This window comes from Arachis hypogaea, chromosome 17 (assembly GCF_003086295.3).
Source record: "Arachis hypogaea cultivar Tifrunner chromosome 17, arahy.Tifrunner.gnm2.J5K5, whole genome shotgun sequence".
Classification (NCBI taxonomy): Eukaryota; Viridiplantae; Streptophyta; class Magnoliopsida; order Fabales; family Fabaceae; genus Arachis; species Arachis hypogaea.
The window spans coordinates 82,163,618-82,173,126 of record NC_092052.1 but is presented as its reverse complement, the minus strand read 5'-3'; the positions used below and the strand labels follow the sequence as shown (position 1 = coordinate 82,173,126).

The 9,509-nt window shown below is 35.4% G+C and overlaps 1 non-coding gene across 1 annotated transcript; it reads left to right on the top strand.

The window, feature by feature from the left end:
- Nucleotides 1-7,022: 7,022 nt before the first annotated feature.
- On the top strand, nucleotides 7,023-7,130 carry LOC112767835 (small nucleolar RNA R71). The gene has a single exon (XR_003185276.1). It is a non-coding gene; the product is annotated as a small nucleolar RNA R71 (small nucleolar RNA).
- The last annotated feature ends 2,379 nt before the right edge of the window (nucleotides 7,131-9,509 follow it).

The window sequence follows — 9,509 nt, the reverse complement described above, 5'->3', positions numbered from 1 at the left end:
AAAAATAAAAAAAATATCTTTTCTAACTATTTTTAAGCAAATATTTCGAATTTTTTTTTAAAAATTCAGATTTCAATTTCAAAATTTTATCTTATCTTAGTTTTAAAAAATTTCAAATTCAAATCTTTTTCAAAAAAATTCATATCTTTTTCAAAATCTTATCTTATCTTATTTCAAATTCAAATTTCAATTTTCAACTTCTAAAATCCAAAATTAAAAATTCAAAATTCAAATTTCAAAATTTCAAATTTCAAAATTTAATTTTCAAACTTAAAAATCAAATCTTTTCAAAATTTAAATCTCTTTCAAATCCTTATCTTATATTATTGACTTTTTCAAAATTCAAAATTCAAATTTTCAAATTTCAAAATTCGAATTTCAAATTTCAAAAATTTAAAAATTCAAATTTTAATTTTCAAATCTAAAATTTAAATTTCAAAACTTCCTAACCACTTTCTCTCTCTTCATTTTTCGAAAATCCTTACCCCTTATTTTTCAAATCTTTTTAATTAATTAATTATTTTAGTTTTCAATTTCCTTTTAATTTCTGAACTTATATTCGAATTTTCACTTATTTTATTTTATTTCATTTCATTTTATTTTATTTTTGGTTTCAAAAAAAATAAAAAAAATAAATAAATAAATATTTACAATCCACATCATCTCCCTTTCTCCATCATGGACCTACGTGGAAATGAACAGTCCAGAAGGACTCTGGGGTCATATGCTAACCCCACTACTGCTTCATATGGGGGTAGTATCTGTATACCCTCCATCGGAGTCAGTAGCTTTGAGTTGAATCCTTAGCTCATTATCATGGTGCAGCAAAGTTGCCAGTATTCCAGTCTTCTACAGGAAGAACCTACAGAGTTTCTGGTATAGCTTTTACAAATTGCTGACACAATACATGATAAGAAAGTAGATCAGGATGTCTACAGATTATTACTGTTTCCATTTGCTGTAAAAGACCAAGCTAAGAGGTGGTTAAATATCCAACCTAAGGCTAGCATAAGGACATGGAAACAGCTGTCAGAAAAATTCCTGAATCAATATTTCCCTCCAAAACGGATGACACAGCTAAGGCTAAACATCCAAGGCTTTAAACAAGGAGATAATGAATCTCTTTATGATGCCTGGGAGAGATACAAAGAGATGTTAAGAAAATGCCCCTCTGAAATGTTTTCAGAGTGGGTGTAGTTAGACATCTTCTATTATGGGCTTACAGAGAAAGCTCAGATGTCTTTGGACCACTCAGCTGGTGGATCTATACACATGAGAAAGACAATTGAAGAAGCTCAAGAGCTCATTGATATAGTTGCCAGAAATCAGCATTTGTACCTAAGTAGTGAGTCTTCCATGAAAGAAGAGGCTAAAACAGTAACTACTGAACTCAATCCTACAGAACAAGTTACTGAATTCAATCAGCAATTAGATTTTCTAACAAAATAGCTAGCCTAATTCAAGGAGATACTACAAGACACAAGAATGGCTAATATAAATATGGAAGTACAGTTGAAGCAAACAAAACAGCAGTTATTGGTGTGCAAAATTGTGATCTTTACTTCCTTGGTAACAGCGCTAAAAACTACATATGCACGTTCATGTTCTTAATTCTGTTTCACAACTTCGTACAACTAACCAGCAAGTACACTGGGTCGTCCAAGTAATAAACCTTACGTGAGTAAGGGTCGATCCCACGGAGATTGTCGGCTTGAAGCAAGCTATGGTCACCTTGTAAATCTCAGTCAGGCGGATTCAACTGATTTTATGAATTGATAAGTAAAAGATAAATAAAATATAAAATAGGATAGTGGTACTTATGTAATTCATTGGTGAGAATTTCAGATAACGCATAGAGATGCTTTCATTCCTCTGAACCTCTGCTTTCCTGCTGTCTTCATCCAATCAATCTTACTCATTTCCATGGCAAGCTTTGTGTAGGGCATCACCATTGTCAATGGCTACTTCCCATCCTCTCTGTGAAAATGGTCTGATGCGCTGTCACTACATGGCTAATCATCTGGAGGTTCTCGATCATACTGGAATAGGATTCACCATCCTTTTGCGTCTGTCACTACGCCCAGCACTCGCGATTTTGAGGCTCGTCACAGCCATCCCTTCCCGGATCCTACTCGGAATACCACAGACAAGGTTTAGACTTTTCAGATATCAAGAATGGCCATCCATTGGTTCTAACTTATACCACGAAGATTCTGATTAAGAAATCCAAGAGATACTCATTCAATCGAAGGTAGAACGAAAGTGGTTGTCAGGCACACGTTCATAGGGAATGATGATGAGTGTCACGATAATCACATTCATGTTGAAGTGTGAATGAATATCTTAGAAGCGGAATAAGTTGAATTGAATAGAAAAACAATAGTACTTTGTATTAATTCATGAGGAACAGCAGAGCTCCACACCTTAATCTATGGTGTGTAGAAACTCTACCGTTGAAAATACATAAGTGATGAAGGTTCAGGCATGGCCGAATGGCCAGCCACCCTAAAGGTCTAAGATAGCATAAAACTAATCAAATATCTGATCTGAAGACGTAAAAACAATAGTAAAAAGTCCTATTTATACTAAACTAGTTACTAGGGTTTACAGAAATAAATAAATGATGTAGAAATCTACTTCCAGGGCCCACTTGGTGTGTGCTTGGGCTGAGCTTGAAGTTTACACGTGGAGAGGTCATTGTTGGAGTTGAACGCAAGTTTGTAACATGTTTCTAGCATTGAACTCCACTTTGCAACTTGTTTCTGGCGCTGAACGCCAGACTGCAACAAGGAACTGGCGTTCAACGCCAGTTTGCGTCATCTAAACTCGGGCAAAGTATGGACTATTATATATTTCTGGAAAGCCCTGGATGTCTACTTTCCAACGCAATAGGAAGGGCGCCATTTGGAGTTCCTTCGCTCCAGAAAATTTACTTTGAGTGCAGGGAGGTCAGAATCCAACAGCATCTGCAGTCCTTCTTCAACCTCTGAATCTGAATTTTGCTCAGGTCCCTCAATTTCAGCTAGAAAATACCTGAAATCACAGAAAAACATACAAACTCATAGTAAAGTCCAGAAATGTGATTTTTAATTAAAAACTAATAAAAATATACTAAAAATTAACTAAATCATACTGAAAACTATGTAAAAACAATACCAAAAAGCGTATAAATTATCCGCTCATCACAACACCAAACTTAAATTGCTGCTTGTCCCCAAGCAACTGAAAGTCAAATAGGATAAATAGAAGAGAATATACTATAAATTCCAAAATATCAATGAAACATAGCTCTAATCAGATGAGCGGGACTTGTAGCTTTTTGCCTCTTGAATAGTTTTGGCATCTCACTTTATCCATTGAACTTCAGAATGATTGGCATCTATAGGAACTCAGAGTTCAGATAGTGTTATTGATTCTCCTAGTTCAGTATGTTGATTCTTGAACACAACTACTTTATGAGTCTTGGCCGTGGCCCTAAGCACTTTGTTTTTCCAGTATTACCACCGGATACATAAATGCCACAGACACATAACTGGGTGAACCTTTTCAGATTGTGACTCAGCTTTGCTAAAGTTCCCAATTAGAGGTGTCCAAGGTTCTTAAGCACACTCTTTTTTTGCTTTGGACCTTGACTTTAACCGCTCAATCTCAAGTTTTCACTTGACACCTTCACGCCACAAGCACATGGTTAGGGACAGCTTGGTTTAGCCGCTTAGGCCAGGATTTTATTCCTTTAGGCCCTCCTATCCACTGATGCTCAAAGCCTTGGATCCTTTTTATTACCCTTGCCTTTTGGTTTTAAGGGCTATTGGCTTTTTGCTCTTGCCTTTTGGTTTTAAGAGCTTTTGGCTTTTTCTGCTTGCTTTTTCTTTTTCTTTCTCTTTTTTTTTGCCATTTTTTTCTTTTTTTTTTCTGCAAGCTTTTTGTATTCACTACTTTTTCTTGCTTCAAGAATCATTTTTATGATTTTTCAGATTATCAAATAACATTTCTCCTTTTCATTATTCTTTCAAGAGCCAACATATTTAACATTCATAAACAACAACTTCAAAAGACATATGTACTGTTCAAGCATACATTCAGAAAACAAAAAGTGTTACCACCACATCAAAATAATTAAACTAGTTTCAAGGATGAATTCGAAACCATGTACTTCTTGTTCTTTTATTTTTAGAACTGTTTTCATTTAAGAGAGGTGATGGATTCATATTCACTACTTTAAGGCATAGACACTTAGACACTAATGATCATGTAATAAAGACATAAACGTAGATAAAAATTTAACATAAGAAAACAAAAAACAGAAAATTTAAGAACAAGGAATGAGTCCACCTTAGTGATGATGGCATTTCCTTCTTGAGGAACTAATGATGTCCTTGAGCTCTTCTATGTCTCTTCCTTGTCTTTGTTGCTCCTCCCTCATTCCTCTTTGATCTTCTCTAATTTCATGAAGGATGATGGAGTGCCCTTGATGTTTCACCCTTAGTTATGGGTTTTGGAGATGAATCTTTCCATCTACCATGACTCGGAGGTGGAAGCTTTTGTCTTCCCTTTTCCTTTTCTAGAGGTTTCTCCGGTCTTAGGTGCCATCAATGGTAATGGAAAAACAAAAAAGCTTATGCTTTTACCACACCAAACTTAGAATATTACTCGTCCTCGAGCAAGAGAAGAAAGAAAAGAAGAAGAAGAAGAGAAAATATGGAGGAGATGAAGGGGTTTGGGGAAGGTTGTTTATTGGAAAGAGAGGATGAATGTTGAGAAGAGGAAAGAATATGAGTGGGGTAGGTGGGGATCCTGTGGGGTCCACAGATCCTGAAGTGTCAAGGATTTACATCCCTGCACCAATTAGGCATGTAAAACGCCTTTGCATGCAATTCTGGCGTTTAAACGCTGAATTGATGCTTGTTCTGGGCGTTCAACGCCCAGATACAACATGTTTTTGGCATTGAACGCCAGTTCTATGCTTGTTTCTGGCGTTCAGCGCCAGCTCTTCTCAGGGTGCATTCCTGGCGTTTGAACGCCAGGATGTTGCTTGGTTTCTGGCGTTCAACGCCAGATCCATGCTCTGTTCTGGCGTTGAACGCCAGCCAGATGCTCCTTACTGGCGTTTAAACGCCAGTAAGTCCTTCCTCCAGGTGTGATTTTTCTTCTGCTGTTTTTGATTCTATTTTTAATTTTTGTATTTATTTTGTGACTCCACATGATCATGAACCTAATAAAACATGAAAGAACAATAAAAATAAAAATAAAATTAGATAAACAAAAATTGGGTTGCCTCTCAACAAGTGCTTCTTTAATGTCAATAGCTTCACAGTGGGCTCTCATGGAGCCACACAGGTGATCAGGTCAATTTTATAGACTCCCAACACTAAACTTAGAGTTTGGATATGGGAGTTCAACACCAAAATTAGAGTTTGGCTAAGGCCTCCCAACACCAAACTTAGAGTTTGACTGTGGGGCTTTAGTTGACTCTGTACTGAGAGAAGCTTTCTATGCTTCCTCTCCATTGTTACAGAAGGAGATTCTTGAGTTTTAAACACAAGGTTTTCTTCATTCAGTTGAAGGATCAATTCTCCTCTGTCTACATCAATCACAGCTCTTGCTGTGGTTAGGAAGGGTCTTCCAAGGATGATGGATTCATCCTCATCCTTCCCAGTTTCTAGGATTATGAAATCAGCAGGGATGTAAAGGCCTTCAACCTTTACTAACACATCCTCTACTAGTCCATAAGCCATTTTCATAGATTTGTCTGCCATCTCTAATGAGAAATTGGCAGCCTGTACCTCAAGGATTCCCAGTTTCTCCATTACAGAGAGTGGCATGAGGTTTATCCCTGACCCAAGGTCACATAAAGCCTTCTTAAAGGTCATGGTGCCTATGGTACAAGGTATTAAGAACTTTCCAGGATCTTGTTTCTTCTGAGGCAATCTCAGTTGATCCAGATCACTCAGTTCATTAGTGAGCAAGGGAGGTTCATCTTTCCAAGTCTCATTACCAAATAATTTGGCATTCAGCTTCATGATTGCACCAAGGTACTTGGCAACTTGCTCTTCAGTGACATCTTCATTCTCTTCAGAAGAAGAATACTCATCAGGGCACATGAATTGCATAAGGAGGTTCAATGGAATCTCTATGGTCTCTAGATGAGCCTTAGATTCCTTTGGTTCCTCAGAGGGAAACTCCTTGTTGATCACTGGACGTCCCAGGAGGTCTTTCTCACTGGGATTCACGTCCTCTTCCTCCCTTGTAGGTTCGGCCATGATTGTTATATCAATAGCCTTGCACTCTCTCTTTGGATTCTCTTCTGTATTGCTTGGGAGAGTACTAGGAGGGGTTTCAGTGATTCCTTTACTCAGCTGGACCACTTGTGCTTCTAAATTTCTAATGGAAGACCTTGTTTCATTCATGAAACTCACAGTGGCCTTAGATAGATCAGAGACTAAATTTGCTAAGCTAGATAGATTCTGCTCAGAATTCTCTGTCTGTTGCTGAGTGGATGATGGAAAAGGTTTACTATTGTTAAACCTGTTTCTTCCACCATTATTAAAGCCTTGTTGAGGCTTTTGTTGATCCTTCCATGAGAAATTTGGATGATTTCTCCATAAGGGGTTATAGGTGTTTCCATAAGGTTCACCCATGTAATTCACCTCTGTTATTGTAGGGTTCTCAGGATCATAAGCATCTTCTTCAGAAGATGCCTCTTTAGTACTGTTGCATGATTCCTTCAATCCATTCAGACTCTGAGAGATCATATTGACTTGCTGAGTCAATATTTTATTCTGAGCCAATATGGCATTCAGAGTATCAATTTCAAGAACTCCCTTCCTCATAGGCGTCCCATTATTCACAGGATTCCTTTCAGAAGTGTACATGAACTGGTTATTTGCAACCATGTCAATGAGTTCTTGAGCTTCTGCAGGCGTTTTCTTTAGGTGGATGGATCCACCTACAGAATGGTCCAGTGACATCTTTGATAACTCAGACAGACCATCATAGAATATGTCCAGGATGGTCCATTCTGAAAGCATGTCAGAAGGACACTTTTTGGTCAGTTCCTTGTATCTCTCCCAAGCTTCATAAAGGGATTCTCCTTCTTTCTGTCTGAAGGTTTAAACATCCACTCTAAGCTTGCTAAGCTTTTGAGGAGGAAAGAACTTGGCTAAGAAAGCCGTGACCAGCTTATCCCAAGAGTTCAGGCTATCTTTGGGTTGAGAGTCCAACCACACTCTTGCTCTGTCTCTTACAGCAAATGGGAAAAGCATAAGCCTGTAGACCTCGGGATCAACTCCATTGGTCTTAACAGTATCACAGATCTACAAGAATTCAGTCAAGAACTGAAAAGGATCTTCAGATGGAAGTCCATGAAACTTGCAGTTCTGTTGCATCAGAGAAACTAATTGAGGTTTAAGCTCAAAATTGTTTGCTCCAATAGCAGGGATTGAGATGCTTCTTCCATGTTGATTGGAATTAGGTGCAGTAAAGTCACCAAGAATCTTCCTTGCATTATTATTATTTTCGGCTGCCATCTCCTCTTCCTTTTCGAAAATTTCTGTAAGGTTGTCTCTGGATTGTTGTATTTTAGCTTATCTTAGTTTCCTCTTCAGAGTCCTTGCAGGTTCTGGATCAGCTTCAACAAGAATGTTCTTGTCCTTGCTCCTACTCATATGAAAAAGAAGGGAACAGAAAATAATAATAGGATCCTTTTTACCACAGTATAGAGGTTCCCTTGTGTGAGTAGAAGAAAAGAAGAAAAAGAACGAGGAAGAGAAGAATTCGAACTCAGAGGAGAAGAAGGGGTTCGAATTTTTGGGTGAGGAGAAGTGTTAGTAGATGAATAAATAAATAGAAGGAGATGAGAGATAAGGAATGAATTCGAAAATTAAACAAAATAAAATAAAATTATTTTAAAATTAAATTTAAAATTCGAAAATTAATAATTAAAATTAAATTAAAATTAAAACAATTAGTTAATTAAAATGAAATTTTGAAAAAGAGGGAAGGAATTTTCGAAAATTAAAGGTAGAGAGTTAGTTGGGCAGTTTTGAAAAAGATAAGAATCAAACAAAAAGTTAAGTGGTTAAGAGATTTTGAAAATCAAATTTTGGAAAGATAAGATTGAAATTTGAAAAAAGATGTGATTGAAACAAAAAGATAAGATTGATTGAAAAAGATTTGAAAGTCAAATTTTGAAAAGATAGGAAGTTAGAAAAGAAGTTAGAAAGGATTTTAAATTTGATTTCGAAAAAGATATGATTGAAATTGAAAAAGAAATTTAAAAAGATTTGATAATTAAAGTTGATTACTTGACTAACAAGAAACAAAAAGATTTGATTTTAAAATTTAAAGATTGAACCTTTCTTATTAGGCAAGTAACAAACTTTACATTTTTTAATCAATCACATTAATTGTTAGTAATATTTTTGAAAATTATAAGATAGAATTAAGAAAAAGATTTTTGAAAAATATTTTTATAATTTTCGAAAATAAATAAGAAAAAATGAAAAAGATTTAATTTTTGAAAAAGATTTTGAAAAAGATAGGATTTTCAAATTGAAAATTTGATTTGACTCATAAGAAACAACTAAATTTTAAAAAGTTTTGAAAAAGTCAACTCAAATTTTCGAAAATTTATGAGTGAAAAAGGGAAGATATTTTTTGATTTTTGAATTTTTAATGATGAAAGAGAAAAACACAAAATTGACTCAATGCATGAAAATTTTGGATCAAAACATGTGATGCATGCAAGAACACTATGAATGTCAAGATGAACACCAAGAACACTTTGAATGTCAAGATGAACCCCAAGAACTTATTTTTGAAAATTGTTAAGAAAAGATAAGCATGCAAGACACCAAACTTAAAAATTTTTATTCTTTAGACATTAATAATTCAAGAATGCATATGAAAAACAAGGAAAGACACAAAACAAGAAAATATGAAGATCAAACAAGAAAACTGGCCAAGAACAACTTGAAGATCATGAAGAATGCAATGCATGAATTTTCGAAAATAATTTTTAGAAAATTAAAAGGATGCAATTGACACCAAAATTAAATCTTGACTCTAGACTCAAACAAGAAACATCAAATTATTTTTGATTTTATGATTTTGTTAAATTCTTTTTTTTTTATTTTTCGAAAACTAATTGGGAAAAAACGAAAAAGAAGAAATTATTATTTTTTTTTGTATTTTTCGAAAATAAGAAATAAAAAGCTTAAAATTAAAATAAAATTACGTAATCTGAGCAACAAGATGAACCGTCAGTTGTCCAAACTTGAACAATCCCTGGCAACGGCGCCAAAAACTTGGTGTGCGAAATCGTGATCTTTACTTCCTTGGTAACGGCGCTAAAAACTACATACGCACGTTCATGTTCTTAATTCTGTTTCACAACTTTGTACAACTAACCAGCAAGTGCACTGGGTCGTCCAAGTAATAAACCTTACTTGAGTAAGGGATTCCACGGAGATTGTCGGCTTGAAGCAAAATATGGTCACCTTGTAAATCTC